We start from the raw sequence: 19,756 nt of genomic DNA, 5'->3' as shown, positions 1-19,756 counted from the left end.
TACACACTATTACAGGGAAATTCAGCACAATCATCTACCTTCTCCAACCTATCCTGCTATACAGAAGTGTGGCCCATTGCACTTTTAACACATTCAGACCAAGCTTATTTTTTCCTAACTTCCCCCTGTATTTAAAACAAAACAAATTCTCCTATGGAGTTCAGAAGATGCAGTCTGTAAATCAGAAAATTTAAGAACAAATACTACAGTTACCACAATAAAGCACATTCACTGTTTGTAAACAGTATCTTATACCTGTGTGTTTTAAACTAGTAACATATTTCTTGATTTATTTCCAAAAGTCAGGATATATCTTCTATATTTGCCTTAGGAAAGTGAATGACTTGAAATTACAAGAACAAAACCCCAAACCCTTTACAAAAAAAAAACCCAAAAAAAACCAAAACAAAAAAAAACAACAAACCAACAAACCCTACACATGGAAAGCACACTAGCAGAGTAATCAGGAAATGCATTCTGGTCAAGTGTACAAGAAAAACGCTTGAGCAAATCATTAAATCACATTTTCAGCTCTTGCTTTAAAAGACATAAGCTTACACAAAAAGGCAACTCTGCACTGAGCTGTGGGAGTGAAATTTATTGTTTAGAAGTCTGTAAGATGCTGCAGCCACTACCCTCATGAGTGGAGACTGAAGAGAGAGGCAGTTGGGAAATGCAGGTTGTTCTTGAAAATGAACTCCTTCAGTCATCCCTGCTGCCTGTCTCTGAAGCTTCTTCAGCTCTGCTATGCTGTTTTTCAGTCACAGGACTAGACCAGTACTCAAGAAGCAATACACATTGCAATGCAATTATGGTACACCACAAATTTGTAGAACTGGATCTGGCTTTTATTTTGTTCCCTAAAAAAGCACAATAACTTCATTGATTTACTGACTATTCAGTTGTCATTTTTACTGAACTCTGGGAACCTCACGATCTCCTCCAAGCAGTAACAATACTGATCAAACATCATTACACTGTTTCCATTTATTCTTTTACACATTTTTCTGTCCTCTCGCTGTGAATGCAATACTACAGGCTTTCTCCTCAGAGACCAGCTTTTTCCTACTAAACACAGATAACCACCATTAAGATGAAAGGTCTTCAGTTTCATTCAGAAGACTTCATGCTTAAAAAACACACTCAGTAATACATTAGACTTTTCAACTAATTTTCTGTATTTAAACCAGTAATTAGATAACACATAAATTAAAAAGAAACAGAATGTAAATGGCAAGCATTAAATACTGAAAGCATTAGCAGGTAGAAGAACAGCTTGAACTTTACTGTCAATTCAAGTTCCTTTCCTAGCCACAATTCTTGTTTTACACTCATTCTTAGATGAAGTATTTCCTTTTGCAGAGTTATATTCTGTTATATATCTGTTTTCTCAAAGCACATTCCAGAAACCAGCAAAGTCAGGCTAAGGCAGTAAACATCCTCTACACACAAGTATATGCATATCACAGCAGTAGAGCTTACTTTTAATTGTTCATAGTTCAGAAGACAATTCAGAAGACAACTCATAACCAAAGTCCTGAATCAGTTATACATTATACGAAAGATCAACACTCAACAGAAGAGTATTTTAAATTCCCCAAAAAGCACTCTTCTACAATCAGTATTTTAAAGTTGACAGCAATAGTTCTGAAGAAGCCTTAGTGGAACAGAAGATACGAACAAAGCAGTTCATGTCTTTTAAAATGCACATACTACAATTTCAAGGCAAAATTAAGTCTACATATTAATTGGAGTTTGGAATTCAGGAACAAACTCATTTAAGCAAATGGGCTCTCCCTCTCACCTCTTCAAAGTAGCAAGTCACTGCAAGAAGCTACGTTCTGAGATGGCACATTAGTCAAACAGCAAGCAGGAAACTTGAGGAGACAGCTTTGGTTGGTTACAGAAGCCTCTGTACCAGAGTCCATCATGCCATGTCTCCAAAGTAGCGAATTTACTGAACTGTGGGGCCTTACCTAAAGATTCTCTTGAAAGACTTAAGTTAAAACAGGTCAAAACTCTTTGTTACATGCTTCACATAATTATATGGTGAAGAGATTCATTTTATAGTTCAAATTATTCCTGGAGTAGCAAGTAAATGGAAGAGCAAAGACCTACACTTTTTCTCAAAATAACAGAAGAAGGGGGTGGGGGAAGGAGGAAAATGTCAGTTACAGAAAATTCTTCCTCGATGGACACTTTGCAATTGCAAATGGCCACTTAAGTTCTGCCAGCAGTAAATCTCCATATACTTTGTCCTTCAAATAGCTTGCAAATGGGTTCCTAAGGACAGAAAAGGAGGGAAAATTCCAACAGAATTTCATTATTTACAACCTGAAGTGCTATTCTGATAGTTGGTCAAATTTCCCACAGTTATTCATTAATACCGGAAGTGCAAGTTTAACATGCTGCTTTTACAGTGCAAAGTACACTTTCAGTACTTTGAAACCAAGTGGATAATATGTGAAGAACAAAATTAATTTGAAGCACTCATAATTGTGGCTCTCAACAGCTAGTAGGACAGCTCAAAAGCTAGTTGACAGCTTTCTGACTATAATAACTTATGGAAGAAAAACATAACTGTCATCATAATATTAAATAATGGGGCAATATCTTTTGTGCCTCTTTTGGTTTCCTAGAAGTAACACTGCACCATTACAGCACATACACTGCATACATTACAGTAATCAAGATACAAATTTCAAGTAAATTTTCACTGACCACCTTTCTGCATGTTTACCAGTATATGCCAATGCCATTTTGGGGGGAAAAAACCACCAATACAAAACTCCTACTCACCTTTGCTTGTTTGATTTACATTATGCTGTAAGATCCACTTCCACATTAAAACAAACCTGCAAAATGAAACAAGAACTTATTGTACAGCTGTCACTGTTTTCTGCTTGTGTCCTAGATTATCAGATAAGCCAAGCAAAACAGAGAGGTAAAAAACCCACAGCCATAAAAGTATTCTATCTTTTTCTTCTCAGGGTAGGACATCAACTCCAGTGCTCTTCTCTCAAACACGTGTAATTTCTAAATAACATAGCTATTGGCATTTTAATTAAAAAATCTACCAAGAAGTTGTATCAAATATACACATGCTATTGAACTAAGTGGGCAGAACAGGGGAAAAGAAGTTGCATGGCAAGAAAATCTCTGCATTTGCTGCTAGTGCCTTCAAACTAAGCTATCTCAAGTTCCCTGAATGAGGAATGATATACAGAAAGGAAATGGTTACAAATGAAAGCTTTTTAAAAATCTTTTTAGCAAAAATGATCAACGTATCTGAAATTAGGTGTTGGAGGACTTTATGCCTGGGCCTTTCTAATTCCTCAACTTTTCTAGGGCAAAGTTGTGTTTATTATTCCAAGACTACCTGGCCCACTTAAAAATTGTAATTTATATGTCTTCATGAAAGCTGATCAGTGTCAGATGAACTTGTTTTGCTCATGTATCTTTAGCAATAACTATACAAGGACATTTTTCACTTCCTATTTGGAAATTTGGAAGACTCCAAAAGCCACTGAAGAAGCTGCACAGAAACAAGAATGGATTTGGGTATGGTACCTCTGTAGAACTGTGTCTACTAATGAAGACACAACTACTAGCATAAAGCTTTACAGAAAGGGTAGGTTACTCTTATCTAGACTAAATGTTTAGGCATCATCAAAACTGACTATGAATGAGGTAACTATCCTCACACACTGGTGACGATTACTTACCTCATTTTATTCACACACAGCTTTTTGACTCAGAGTTCCCCAATCAACCTGCAACTGTCTCAAAGCCACTTGTCCAAATTACAAAGACAGATAGTATGGGAAGACAGATCTTTCAAAAAAGTCTGACTGGATAATATAAAGCAACAGAAGATAAGTATTTGAGGTCCTTTCCCCAGCCCCAGGATCATGTCCCAAGTATCACGTTAAACTGTAGCTTTATGCATGAATGTTATTCAATATACATACTCATTTTTCAAATAAGACTTATTACATAAAAAAACCAGAATTCTTTAGTCAGGTTTTAAAGTAATATTCCATTCATCTAGAGAAGCAGAAGTGTTACTTTCAAACAGCAGTGGAGCTCCACTGTATGTTACAGAAAGTAAATGTAAAGCTACAGTTAGATGCCCACAAAAAAAACAGCCTCCATACATGAAGAGCCAAAACACCTTTCAAAAAATGAGAAAGAAGGTCAAACATTACCATGAGCACTAAACCAGACATCTCAATAAGCCTATGCACTTTGGCTGGGCAGTGAAAACCGCAGTCTAACATTTCTCTCATTAAGAACTACAATGACTCTTCCCCCGTGCAAAATGGCCTCAACACCCACATCTTCTAAACACTGCAATTAACTAAACATTAGCAATAACTGTTCTCAACACAGATTTCATGGCTTGTCACTCAAGTGCAGACAGAATCTTTCCATCAAAGGACTGAGCCCAGACAACTGCAGATCACTGGGGTGATACTGCAGTATAGTGTCATACCACCCCCTACTCTCTCTAACAGCTTTTCCATAGGAACACTTTACTTTGGACCAATCAATTCACTTTGTTGACATAAAATGGGAAGTCTTAACCTACACCATCTAGAGGGCATGCACTCTTGTACTCATTAAAAGTCCACTTAGCAGAAAACTTAAATCCAAGTACGCTTTCATTTCAGTATTCTTTGGATCACAGGAGCTCACAAACCACTCGGGATAAATCTGAGGTTATTCTACATCTGGCACAGAGGGAAAAAGAAGAAAAAAGAGAAGATAGGCCATCATAATTTGGATATTGTCCAGCTGAAGGAGAGGTCACAAGTTTCACAAAGATCACCAGCAAGTAAACTGCTGAAGTACCAAAGGGCTGGTCACTGCAGCCCTGCAGAAGGCCCTACATAATTAACTCCCCCTTTTTGGAATTTCAAACCCTCTGTTGTACAAAGCTCCACCCAACAGGAGATGGTGCTTGCAGTGTCATGCAAACATCTTGATGAAGGTAACACAATTCACAAGACACCAGATTTTAGCCCAAACTACTGATAGTATTGACACTGTTTAAAGCCACCCTCCTATAGTGCTTAAACAGCACTCACCTCTCCTCTCAAAGGTCCTTCTGCTGTCAAATAAGATTCCTCTCACTCCAGTACAATCAAACTCTAACACCTACTATTCATTTCAAGTGTGATGACATTTGAAATAGCTGAGCGCCTGACATTCTTTACCACCAGATTCGAGCAAGGTAGTTCTCCAAAAATTTCCTTAGGGAAAGGCTAGGATTTCAACATCATAAATGTTTTTGCTCCAATTTGCCTGTGTTAATTCTCATTATCAGGAAAGGAAGTGAGAATGAAATTCACTCTCCCATACCAGGTAATAAAAGATGGCATCAAAAGGATGCAGGATTGAGTAAGAAATGTAGTTACAGAGCATTCACCTGGAGGCCTTGATATTCAAAGAGTGAGAAGGGGGACCACAGCAGGGAAAAAGGACTGCTGTAAAATGGTCAGGCTTCTGAATAGCGATAAGCAGCTGATTGTTCTGATAAGGGCAGTGAACAGGAAGTGGAAGAAAACTGAAATGGCAGAGATGAGAGCAATCACAAGTGCACCCCCAGTGACACTAAACAAAAAGATGGATCGAAACTTTTTTATAGCAAGAGTTATCTCCTAACAACACACCCCTCTCTCTCTGAGGAAAAAGTTTAAGAAACACTAGAATGAAAAGGTGTACAACGACTAAGTAAAATTTGTTGTAATCCTGACAAGAGTTTTGATCCATCTATTTACTATGCAGCCCTTATTAGTAACAGATCTCTGTTAAAACTGACATTTCTATATCTATCTGGGAAAAGACACAACCACCTTTAACTACAACCTTCTCCCAGAATGGCTGCAGCCAGGAATGTAATTCACATGGAAGTTTTTCAGGTGGTTTGTTCGATGGTTTTTGTTTCGCTGTGTGTTGTTGTTTAACACAAAACCAGCTTTTGCCCCTATAGCTGATTATGCCTGCGTGAGTAGGAAGAAAAAGGAAGAAACAAAGACTAGAGTAACTATACTATACAAACTACTTCTGTTGCTATAAACTGTGGCTAAACAGTCAATTCCACCAGCTTGACATGACATAGCAAAAGGCTTGCAACTGTAGTCTTGACTTCACGGCTTAGAAAAAATGATTAGTTAGTCAAGAGCAGCAGCTACATTTATGAGGATATGACCATCCCAGCATTAAATTCAAAAGCAGGGTGTGGGGCATGAATAAATTTCATTGCAGCTCTGGAAAACATCTATCAACTTATAAAAATCTAACAATCCTAAATATCAGTGCAGGAAAAAACAGCCAGCAGAAAGCAGAGATTACTCTAAGAAAAGGCTATTACAACAAACCCAGAAGTTCATGCCAAAACTGTACATACAGTATCAGGGATAAAGTAATTTCAGAAAAGGACTGAAAAGGCAAAAACTTAGCCGACTAGAGTCTCCTCTATCAGTTAACAGAGCTGAAAAGCTCTTTAAAGACAAGCCTATACCGCCATTTTCCAAACAAGTAGTCAGCAATGACCTTGTCTGTACAAAATGCAGTTTCCTGCTTTCTATTTGCAGAAGGAGCTTTGATTTCTATTTAAAAAGTATAAAAACAACTTAATCTACTTTCAGTACCCACAAATATCTAGAACTAACATTCAGTGTAGATTAAATAATCATTTGAATTGAAACATGAGGTGTTCTAAAACCACAAAATTAATACCCTCTGAGAATTTGTAGAACCTCTCCATCTATGCTATTCCAACTGTAGTTTAACCAACTGAATTATATATGCCACAATCCCACTTAACAAAATTAAATTTGTAAAGAAAAAATAATAATCAGTCTTCTTAAAACAGTTAATGAAGAGCAGTACTTAAGAGCAGGTACTATACTGAAGCCTGAATTACCCAGAAGTCAAATTAAGCAAAAGCTTAACACTTGATAACATGAAGAGACAAAATTTAAGTCTTTTTACTGGAGATGCTTCTGACTTCAAAGAATCTGCAGTGAGTGAACAAAAGCAAGCAAGGGACTGCAAGAGAGAAGACTGCCTCCTGCATTTTGAATCTCCTGCTAGATTTTGAGAGTTATGGGAAAAATAGTTCAAAGAAGTTACAGTTCTTCCTTTGTCTATTCATCACAGTAAAAGCCACATGCACAGTTCCCAAAGCTGTGGTAGGGCTTTCACGTGGAAATGTCGAAATCTCTCATTTTTTCTACTCGTAGAAAGTTTTGCTTTTTGACAACGCTCCGTATGGGACGGTGAAACACTTCAAGGAAATGTGTCACAGCATAGGAAATGAACACAACTGATCATACCTCAGACTGAGAAGCTGCTTCAGTCCAAACAAGATTATAAGTAGTTGAATGCAACATTAATAGGCGTATCACAGTAGGAAAAAAAGTAGTCTGAGAGAGTAGCTTGAATGAAAAAAAGAACTGCTGTTTATACCATCAATTAGGTCAAATAAGAGATTTAATTATTATTTCAAAAATGTGCATACCATAAATAAAAAAAATTGAAAAGTCATCACAGCGAAAAGTATTCTAGGTAGGCATGAGTTTGGACTAACAAAACATATTGGTTGAAAAGGCTATTTTTCCTCTCTATCACTAAACAGATCAGATGCAAACATTCAAAGATGTACACAACAGGCACACTACAAAGATTCAAAGACGTCTACAGAGAAGCCAGAGGAAACAAACAATTTGAGAGCTATTTACTTTGAGCATACACTATCCAGTAAGCAAATATGTAACAATCAACACACAAATGAAAGCATCATAAAAGTACAAAACGGAAGCATCAGTTTGAAGATGGGAATCCTGAAAATATTTAGAATTTCAAGACCTTAAGAGAAAATACTAACATGTTGTTTATGAAGGTGACTTACCAATGCAGTTTCCCCCCTCAGCTAAGATGGGCACAACTTTCTAAGTATCATTGATATTGAAAAGTTTACAGTCCATCAATACCCAACTAAAATTGAATGGCATTCTTCACAATGAGATTTACCATAAGCAATAAGCTACAAAGAAATAATTCACCTTCTTTACAATTTCCCTATCCGTTTAAACTACAGCTCAACCTACCACTCGCATAATAAACATCCAAACATTTTCAGTCACCCTTCAGCCTATTCATCTTGACCACACGAACTAGCTCTTCATTTGCTGCACTTATATACCTTAAGTAACAGCTTTTCTCAAATAGGGAAAGCTTAAAGCACAGAATGACATCTCTCCACTCCGAACTACTAATGGCACTATACACATCCTTGGCATCACCCTTGACTCTGAACACTTCTGCACTCATTATGTTGTCAGCAAAATCTTGCCAGTACATTGCCTGTACAGGAACTGCCCCTAACCTTCCAGTTATACAATCACTTTGTGCCCAGTCTGCATTTATATATATATATTCCTTCACAAAATCATCATGTACACTTTACACAGAGCACCTCAAAATACAGTGACATACTCTATAGGCACTGTATAAAAGCATTCCAGGAAACAGTTACATGAAATCTTCCCTACCTCATAAAAAATTTGATTATGGTTCCTTTAAAAATTTTAGTCCAAGTTTGCACCTCCCATTTCTCAGCTGAAACGTAACTGAAAATACAAACCAGGAAAGCTTGATCACTGAAGTGCTTTCTAAGGAACCAAAAGCCTTAATTAGAAAACATGCTTTTTCTGTCTTTAAAAAACAAAAAAAGCAGCAAGCTTTTAGAAACATCTGAGGCAGCTCATTTTAAGAAAACAGCCTCTTATATTTCAAAGCTTGTTTTTAAAATACCAAACTGTGATGTTAGACATTTTCAGTGTTGTCCTCTCCTTTCTCCAGAACTACAGAATTTTAATAAAAACATGAAGCAGGCCAAGTTAAGCATAACAGCAAAAAAAAGTTTAAGCTAAGATTGTATCCATCAAATTAGTGCATCCCCTTTTGTGCACCACTAAGCAACACCATTCTACAGCTACATTCAAACATCTGTCTTCACATACTACTCATTTTTCTACAACTTCAAAGTTTTATCTTATGCATATTTGGCACTCATGTCTGTAAATAGTTTACCAGCCCCACCTCTAGTAAACGAATCCAGTGCCTTTTCAGTCAAGGAAGTCCAACACAGAGCTTCACCAAAACCCCAAAAGGTGAAAAAAGTACAGAAAAATGGCATCTTCTCTAGGTATAAAACACACCATACATATGGGACTTTGATGAAGAGCAGACACAGTTTATTGTCTGTCCATACCTGTCATCAATCTGCCACCTGTGCAATCCTGATAGAGACAGAAATTCATCAATTATTCTTCACACATTCACTGAACTTGACATATCCCTTTCCTGACACACTGCATAAAGTAACTCTGAAATTCCTCAATGTAACTGCAATCTATTACTTGAAAACCTGTGAGAAGTTTACTACACAATGCACAGTTACATCCTTATGACATAAAATACAATTTCCCAAGCAGATTCCACTCTATAATCTGACCCTTATTTATATATCTTGATCCTTATTTATAAATCTTCAAATAGGATGTAGGCTGGGCATATTTATTTCAAACTCAAAATATTAAAAAATCTTCCAAAAAAAAAAAAAAGCTTTGCTCCATGCAGAAAAAACACTCAGGGCTTCATTTCAGAAAGCCAGAATTATGTTATCAGACACAACATATTTTGTGAAATAGTATCTCTGTACTGTTTTTTTCCTCGCAAGTTGTTTTATAGGGACATTATGTTTATTAATAAAATTTAAAACCGTTAACTAATTTTTTAGTGTAGAGAAGGCAATAATGAGGTTTTAAAAAATATTTAATAGAAATGACTTTATCCACTAAATAGACTGGCATTCTAAAACAAGAATGCCTGATCGTATCCATTAATATCTAAATAGATTAAAACATCTGTTCCCTTTAAGGACACTTTTACTTCAAGGCCGTATCTCACACAACATTTTTAACAGTAGTTAAATCAGTACATTAATAATCACGCCATGTTGTTACTGTAGCAACAATGATTTCTGGTAGCCATTTTCTTTCCAGCTTTAACACTGTTTCATAGCCAACAGTCCTTCCTGCAAACTCTGTATAAACCCAAAGGCAGTGAACTGCTCAGCAGTTTTCTCTGGCTACACTCTTCAGATGCCTCCCTCCAGACCGTCTTCAGTCCACTGTACTCACCTATCAGTATTCTCTAGCGCTGCACTCGACTCAATTTATATTTACACTAATGGAAATACAACAACATGGCAGCTCCCGTTTTAAAAAGCCCCGAACGACCAACCCCCACATTTAGGAGACTGAACAGTTTGCTACTCAAGGATACTTTAAGGGGAGAGCAGCGCTGCAGTTCATTATTTCCACCTGCAGGCGCTAAGAACACACAGCCCAATACAGGATCACCAAGCCGCAGGCTGCACCTCGGTCACAGCACCGACAGCAGCCACTGAACCCTTCGCAGATCGCAGATTACGACATCAAAGCGAGTGCTGGAGCCAAAACCAATTTCTTAATAGACTTATTCTGAATATCTCTGAATTTTCTACGCTGTAAGGCAAACTAGTGTACACATTCATTTCCAAGTCTTTCTCTCTGTTTCTAAAGTCTTAAAAAATGACAAAACTTGGAACACTTTCTTGAATTAAAACTGCAATGCAGATTTTAAAAAAGGTTGAGCCTAAAATCCTACAGTTCAAAATTAGTGATAAATTACTCTTTTCTTTTTTCCTTTTTTAAAAAAAAAAAAATCTCCCTTTCTTGTTATCATGACAGTTTGAAAGAAAGCAGTACAGAACAGAAGTGAATTACATAAACATTTATAACAGCAATGGGAGGAAATAGTGAACTGGTATTATCATATACGTACCCCCTCCAAAACAGAATCCTAAGTCCAAATTCAGTTCTTTCCAAGTTTGTTCCAGTCGAAAGGGTATCTATGCTGGGATCACGAGCTCTAATGCCTGCTGCTGTCTGTCTAGACAGCATTTCTGACATTTCCTGACCATGGCAGGAAAGGGAATCTCCTGTTCCTAGCCTCAGAGGAAGTGTATTTTCTGTGCCCGTGAAAATGTAAAATCTAACAAAAATTTCCTAGAGATTTCATGCACACTTTTCATAAGCAAAGCTTTGCTCATCAAGTGCTAAGAAATATCTCATATATAAGGGCTTACACTTAAAATGAAGGTAGGGTTACGATGAACTCTGAATTGGTGCAGCAGAGATTTTATTCTGATATCCCTATGACAGTACCTTCCAGCAGAGGACAGAGTAGACAGTCTGGAGTATTACCCTCTGTAAACAGCACTGCTAACTCCCAAACAGCCTTCTTTCTTACCGGAGGACTAAGCTGTGACTACAATGAATGTTCCAGGATGAAGAATATAACCATATAAAACAATCCCCTCATAATATAAACTCCAAAACAATCACATAAAAAGATAAATCCCAGCACTGCCATTCTTCCAGCAAAAGCTTTTTTCCAAATAAAAGACACTTATTTCATACAATAGGATTTAGCCACTGCTTATCAGATTTGAAGTGAAGCTACAAAATGAGTCCTAATTGGGTCGATATACAAGCTATAATCTTTATAATCTATGAAAGAGCACTGTGGGGAGTCACATATACTCAAGCAGTAACATAAAGACTTCCTTTCATTTTGCAGGAGCCTGCTTTTTGGTGACAGAGGAATGGTTTTGGTGAAGAAGGAAAGTTATAACATGCTGTCAACACTACCACCTTAGAGCCATTCCTCTCCGAGCTTTTCAGTGTTCACGTTCAGTTTGGTGACATTGTAAGTTTCCAGCATTGTCCATTGCCTACAGAAATAGGTAAAAACTACTTCCTACCTTAGATAAGCTGCAGCAATGCAACCTAATTAAGCCAACTGTGTTTTATTTTACACCTTCATGCCAGATAGCTGCATTAGTGTTTTTTGAATAGGAACAACACACATCTTACAACTCAGGTTATACTACCAGACCTGGCAAGCAAGCTGGAGCAAATGCTTCCACATCTCTCTCTGAAATGTAGTTTGTGACCACCAGTTACCATTGTGAACACTCAATGGAGCCAGTCACACACCACCAGCACCACAACTGCAGCTCAGCTCAGACACAGCATCCATGTCTTGTTAGTAAGCTCCTATTCGGGGTCCCTGTGTGCAATTGGACAGTGTCCACAAGCTTTATTTACTAATACAGTCATCATGCAGGAGTGTTTCCTATAGTAAATTTTCAAAGCATTTTGTAAAGTTATGCCTTTGCTACAAAATCATTCCACGAAAAGTATTCTGCTATGAAGCAGGTGTTTTCAAGATCTACCCCAAGGAGTCTCTACTCAAGTTATGCAGTACTTTGAGGTCTACTTTCTAAACTGTTAAATAAACATCTATGGAGTCTCCATGGGAGATTGCAAGAAGATATGGCAGTTCTATGCAGGTGTCACTTTAAGATTAGGGCTTCATCAATCTTTCTCTTTTCAGCCTTGAACCCTTTAAATGCTTGTGGACTTGTTCACTTCCTTTTGCTTAGTTATCAATCAGGCAAAAGCTTTCACTCTTTGATTCTTTTGCTATTTGAATTAGTTCTTCCAAATACATGAAGGCAAATTGAAAAACTTGGTATTTCCAGCATGCCACACCAGTTATCCTCACCTGTGCATATCCGGCTCATTGGCTGTCCTTGGGCATCTCATCTGGTTGGAGCTAAAGAATCCATATACACTTGATTTGTTAGTTTTCCTAACCAAAACAGGTTTCCCAACAAAATTTGCAAAAGTAACTCAAATAACAGAAGAGACAAGACACTCTAAGCCCGTTTCATATGCTTTACACTGGATTACTAAGACAGCACGAAAGAACTGGATCTGCATGGGCTAAGACTGCATAAAATCAGAGTATAAATGGCACAAGTCATTCACATCATTACTCTGTTTCAGAGTGTTTCAGTTTTTTAACTGAAGCAAAGAAACCTGTATGTTTCCCACCCTAAAAAGGACATAAGCCCAAGACAGAAATATTTTCTTGCTGTTAAGCAAGTATAAAGCTTACGTTTATTTGCAGTAATAACAAAGCTTCTTAAAACAAACGGAAGTGAGCACCAAAGATAAAGGAAACTTTGCCATTGTCTTGGACATTCATAGTTAAAATAAAAACTCCCTGAACACCTTGTTCGAAGGCTTCATAAATTCACAATGATATTGACTAATATGTCCCAAAAGCTTAGTGCTCTACATCAACAGAGGTTCTGTGCCTACTTTTGGGCCCATAAATTCAGCTGACTATTTGCCTACTGACTGGCCCCAGAGCTACTATTTTTCCTCATTATTGGGAATTTTGTAAGCATACAAGTTAGATTTTTTAAGGTTAGCTCCAGTTACCTCATGCTTGTTTTCCACTGGAACACTAAAGAAAATATAACCAACACTTAAATGTTGAGAGAATACGTATGAATATGAAATCTTGTGGTTTAAATGGATAAAAGGAGCAAGAGTAACTTTTCCTTAAGTTCAAGGACAACATATAGAAGCACACTAAATTAATGCAATTCTGATAAAAAGGTTCAGAACTTACTCAATACCTACTTAATCAACTTCAACAGCTTCTGAGAAAACAAGAGCTACGAATGACTCTGCAGAACTCTAATAAAAGTACAGAAATACGTAAGGTATTATTACAAATTTAAGAAATAACCTGTCTTTATGCTCAGATTCACAAAACTAAAGAAATTCTGAGAACAAATAAAACAGAAAACAAAGGAAGTTAAAGAACAGGTCAACTTCTCCAAAATTAAGCCTTCAGAATATCCTAACCAAAGCTCTTGATGATATTTTGGCCTACCAGACAACTGTTTGGAATTAACAATATTTAGAGAAAAACAGTGATATTTGTATCTTTCATTTTTTATGAGGTATAGGCAGCCATAAACCACTCAGATTTGTACTTTAGTCTTAAAAAGCCAAGGGAGTTTTGAGGTGGAGGTGGTTTTTTTTGTTTTCTGGTCAGGATTGGGGGGGCTGGAGGGGGAGGATGACTAAGGTGGGTTTTTTACACTAATAGGACTGTCCTGGGGAAGAGTATTGGTAAGTTTAACAATTTTGCATTCTTTCAAATAGCTGCCAATTTAACATCATGCAGGTTTGGTTTTTATTTCTGAATGCTAAAATCTCCTTTAAGGAAAGGAAGAAATGCTAATGAACCTACAGTGACAGAAAACATGAAGAAAGAGGACAGCCCCCAGCATGTAAAAACCAGAGCATTTTTTAAAATTGGAAGGAAAGTTAAGGTAAAACTGTTTGTCAGAATGAAAGTGAAATCACAGAGATATTACTTTGGACAAAAGCACTCTAGCTCCTAGTATCAATATCACTAAGTTGGAAGAAAACTTTGTTTAAAGAAGATCATGGAAACCACAACACAGATGATCACTAATTAATCCTCCCTCCTTTATATATTTACATCCTTTGCAAATAGTATGCATTAGCATGCTTCAGGACCAGCCTACTAGACAGACTTAAAGCCAAGTTACTAGAAATATATTAAATAGAACTTTATTTAAAACAGCACCCAATATCCTAAAGATTGAAGTAATCACCTTGCAGAAGTCAAATAAACCTACTTTTCTCAAAATGGCTCCACAAGAAAAAAAAAAAACCCAAAACAACCAAAACTCAAAAACTAACTCATCATTAGAGCTCCAAATGAGAGGAAGAAAGGTCCTGCTGCAATACTGAAGTACTTCTTATGCAAAACTATCAACTCATCTCTCTGATTTCCTAATGGACATAGCTGAACTTCTGAAGAGACTACAGAACCTGGATGCCTTCAGTTTTACTGAATGTCAGTACATTGTCCTACATATTGCCTTCATTTAGAACTTTGTATGATCTTCCATAATACAATATTCCAACTTTTAACTGTTTGTCTATATACAAATGTTGATAAATATCTATAAAGATATACAAAGAAACACAACCGCTTGTTTGCTCTTGACATAACTCCTTGCTAGACAAGTCATCATCTCTGCTCATCTCTGGTAGTACTTCACTGGACTGAAAAACAGAAGGCAAATTCAGAAGTTGTTTTTACTGTCTAAAAGAGATTTCTAAAAATGAATTACCACAGTACCCGCACAGTATTTTTAGAAACACTGTGACGTTTCAGTTCTATAGGAACCTGAATGGCTTCTCCCAAGCATCATTTCCATTTTTTGCACTCTCCTTTATGCAAAAATACCTTATGCCTTCTAGTGCTCACTACTGTTGGTAAAACATTGAAAAGCAACAGCAGTCTTACGATTGTGACAGAGACAGATACCTGGAGAACAATTTTTTCCTGGACAAGCTGTTTCTCTTCCTCTCCCAATCTCACAGATGCCAGAGAAGAAACATCTCTCATCCACCAGCTGTTTCAGCCACATGCACAGCAGTGACAATCACAATGAACTTCATCAGCAAGTCTCACCACCTCAAAAGTTGGGGAACAAGGGCTTGGCATTTAGGGGAATATGGCACGGAACACTAGTGATGCACCCACCTTACTTCAAAACACTAACAAAAGGAGAAGTCTGTAAGAATCCATGCTAAAGCAGCTCACCAAGTCTACTGCTTTTCATCACTCAAGTTACTTTTGTCCAACACAGTACAAGGACACAGAAAAAAACAATCACTGTCCGAAACCACTTTTATAAGAAAACAAGTCAGACAAAACAAACCTTCAAAGGTTTCCCCAAAGCAAAGATCTAAAAAGACTATGGACAGTACCGACTATGTTTGGTTTATGTAACAACACAAGCCAACTTTCCACCTCAGTTTCTGCAGCACTTCAGCTCAACTTGCATTCCAGACATGCAAGCTCTACTCCCTCCCATTCTGTAATTGCTCCAAACCCCTCCAATTTTTTCACTGCAGCATATCTAGGGTAATTCACCATCGTATGTCCCCCCCAACTTACCTTCCTCCTTTTACCCCAGCAAAAAAACTGTCATAACATATTTTTTTGTTGATAACTACCTGATTAGGGAGTTCTAATTGCCATTTTGTTCTTAACTTCCTAGAAGATGAGAAACTCTTTTTTAAAGTAACTTCAGAGTGCTAATATTCACTACAATTCATATACAGTGCAGTTATTTTCATTACATGCCACAGATTCTCAGTTTTAAAGTTTTGCCCAAGAACAGAAAAGATTAGGTGATTTCAATATGTCAATAAGTATGTTAAGAAAAAGGAAGCAAAAAAGGGCAGAGTACTCACTTCAGTGTGGGAGAGAACTGCGAGAAGCCAGCTGCAGAACTGCCACTTCCCACTCCCTGTGACAGCACACGCAATCAAGACTTTCTCACAGAAGATACACTCATAGCCACGGTATTAAAACAAGAAACCCAGAACTTCTGTGTGAAGAAAAAAAGTTATTTATATTGGAATTTTGCAGGCAGAGCCTGTTCTCTGTTGAAAATATTGTTTCTAATACTGAGCCAACTTAGCAGTAACAACAAAAATACAGCTGTTGGAAAAAAATACTCCCCTTCTCTGCCCTCCCTACCCATTATCACAGGGGAGAACATAGAATCCAGTGTCTTTGGTCAAGGCTCCTAAGAACATTCATAAAAACACACAATATTCTTATATGCATAAATACAATAACCTACGTAAGTATAAACGTAATAATAAATACAATAAACTACAACCACTGTTTTGGTTGTTGGGAGCCTAATTTTAGGATACAAATTCTATAAACCTCCAAACTCTTCTGACTGAAGAAGATAAATCCAGAAAACTAAATTAACATAAGAGACAGTTCCCAAAACTCTACAGTCACAAAACTGTTGTATATGCCCACATCTGAAGATGAAGAAAGGTATCAGCAACAAACATTATGAACATTAAGGGCTTTCCAAAAGTAATCATCAAAAATTATATCACATAGTGCTCCCAGGAGAGCTGAGCAGAAGCAGAAGCAAACAGGAGAAATATACAGAGGACAATCACTCCAGAAGATAAAAACTGAAGCTAAAATAGAATAAAAAAACCTTTTAGCCAGAACACTCACTGAAGAGCAGCAAAACAAAAAAATACCCCAACCAAACCAATGAAAACCCTAAACCATAACCACCACCCATTGACTGCAGCCAGGCAGGTAACACACACTAGCCACTTCCTACCAGCAGCAGCAAGGGGCAGCTTCAGAGCTGCCACACTTTATGGGCAGATATTAGGATCAGTTTTTCAAAAGCAGCCACCTGACCTCCTTTTGTATGCCTTTTTGGAAAGCCCACCCCAGACCCTACCAAAGCGCCACACTGGGAAAGTAGATGGGATAAAGCACAACTCAATGCTATCAATCTACCAAATTATTATTCTGTGAAAAGGGAAGCAGAAGGGACTCATTACTACATTTCAATGATTACAGCTGCTAAGGAATTCCTTGTCTTTCACTCAAACTAAAAATGGATGCATCAGGCAAAAGCCTGTAAATAAAGGTAAATTACAGAAGAGATACTTTGCTGTGGAAAATATTTTTACAAGTGGGTGTTAACAGCTGGTCCAGAGAACAGGGAAGGTACAATGATCTCAATTCACATCTTCAGCTATAATTGGACCTATCAATAAGGTACCTGCAATTCCTCCCATCCTGTTTCCCAAAATGCACCCTCTCTCCTGCTCTACTACTTTGTAAAGATGAAGATTATCAAGCAGTCATTTATGGCAAGCAAAAAATACAATCATTCAAATACTCACAAAATAATGTCCCTTTATGAAAAAAAAAAAAAAGTCCAATTAAGTATAAGTATCTAACTTGTAGTGTTCAGCATACTGAAAAGTTACAACACACTAACAATAGGCCTGAAATATTCCCAAACCCAGCAATGTGACCTTTATTCTGATTTGAGCATGAACTTCGCATAAACTGGATTAAGTTTCAAGAAATACTGAATTACTAAATAGCCCATCATCCTTAAACCAGTTAACTATTTGTAAAACAAAGCACTCAATATCAATCAATAAACACCAGCTAGAGAATTCCATTTCCAGTATCTGGATTAAGCATGAACCATCAGTTCCCATACCAAGCGCATTACAATTACTTCTACTGGAGTGAGACTTCTCTGTAATCCCAAGTTTGCTCGAAAGTATTATATCAGTTACTATTTAGTGTAACCAAAACATGCATACACACTGTTAAGCCACTGTCTTCCCCCATTTAACCTCACTGGCAATGTAAGGACACGGCTGCAACATTTTGTCAACCTAACAGCTGCTGTGTACAGTTGAACAGTGACAGAAAGGCAGCACAACTGCATATTTTTAAAAATTGTTTTATTTCTTAATTATTATTTTATATGTAGTTATGTTATAATAAATTTCATTATGAAATTTTAAAAAGCTTGCTCTCCTTCTCCTCTACCACTATGGGTAAATCCTATGGATTCTGGGTAGACTTTGTACCAAGATGAAATATTCACTACATGACACTGAATTGCAGACTAGGTAAGTAACATAGCCTGACTATCATGCTTTTTCAAATTTTGAAAACAACACACATTAGAAGTTTATGCAAAGTCATTACATGCTCTTTCTTGATGGAGAACTGTGATTTGAGCATCAAATTACATCCCATAGGATTACTGCACTGTAGAGGTGCACGGTATTTCCATCTGGTTTTACATGGCCATTTCTCATCCTTGTGCTTAAAGAGCTTTTCTACAAATCTGTGAACAATGTGGGCATGCCTTCTACCATCACTGCTTGCATGAAAGGCTCCTATTAATTGATCTAAGGGACACAATGTATACAGGCATTAACATTTATGTGAGCTTTTTGTTTGGGGTCTTCTGATTTTTTTTGTTAATCAGGCATAAAAAGGATATTTTTCATGATACTACAAACTTACGAAACCCTTTAACTCAGTCTGACAGTAACTTTATGTACATCAGCCAGAATGACCAACATCCACAATTTCCACAGGTAACATAAGCTCATTATGCACTACAAATAGGAAGTTTGCATCTACATCGGAAAAAAAAATTATGCAGCAAATAAAAATGTTAATTATCAAAATCAGCTTACAGATTTGGGTTACAGGCAGAGTGCTCAAGAAGACCAATGAATATATTTTCAGAGAAAACAGACGTGTTTTGGTTTATTTCACTAGGAATTCCTTTATGCTCTGAAGTAGGGTGGACATTACTTTCATCTGAACAAACCCAGTTTTGGAGATTATACCAAGTTTACCCAGTCTCAAAATCAATTTAAGTGAGTACAACATTGTTTAATTTTATTGTCATTTCCCAGTCTCTGGATACATAATACATAGTGCTCTGCAATCCAGAGCACAATGGAAACGAACTGAATGTGGCTTGTAGTAACTAATATTAGAGCAATGTTTCTTACTAAAAGAACAGAGGGAACAAAACAAGTACCTTAAGGCAGGCCTCTGACAGTCACATCACTTGAACTTTGCTGAAGATAAAAAGTTGCTTGAAAATGTAAAAATATGAGGACAGTGTTACTGACACAGTGAATCAGCAGCTGTTCAAAAATCTTTAATTCAAACCAACTTCAGGCGAAGCTGCAGAGCAAGTCACATAACTATTCTGTATTTTCTCCAGTTTTAAGTTCTCAGATCTTTTGCAAGGTGGTTGGAAGTCTGAAAGTGTTTGAAACTAGTAACTGTGTGTGAGCATGCGTATGTTTTATTACTATTGAGAATTTTACTCCTTTTTCAG

General features: G+C 37.1%; 1 protein-coding gene across 3 annotated transcripts in view; it reads right to left on the bottom strand.

Moving 5' to 3' along the window:
- Positions 1 to 16,430, bottom strand: part of ZNF644 (zinc finger protein 644) — a 43,386-nt gene extending 26,956 nt beyond the window's left edge. Inside the window, exons 1-2 of one of the 3 annotated variants that reach the window (XM_017729934.1) lie at positions 16,284 to 16,430; positions 2,800 to 2,855 (exon numbers count right to left, since the gene is read on the bottom strand). The gene's annotated coding sequence lies outside the window, so the exon portion shown is untranslated. The remainder of the gene's footprint in view (positions 1 to 2,799; positions 2,856 to 16,283) is intronic. The other 2 variants (XM_017729935.1, XM_017729936.1) reach the window with 2 other exon arrangements.
- Positions 16,431 to 19,756: the final 3,326 nt, after the last annotated feature.

Source organism: Corvus brachyrhynchos, unplaced genomic scaffold (genome assembly GCF_000691975.1).
Source record: "Corvus brachyrhynchos isolate BGI_N302 unplaced genomic scaffold, ASM69197v1 scaffold101, whole genome shotgun sequence".
Classification (NCBI taxonomy): Eukaryota; Metazoa; Chordata; class Aves; order Passeriformes; family Corvidae; genus Corvus; species Corvus brachyrhynchos.
This window is presented reverse-complemented; position numbering and strand designations above follow the sequence as displayed.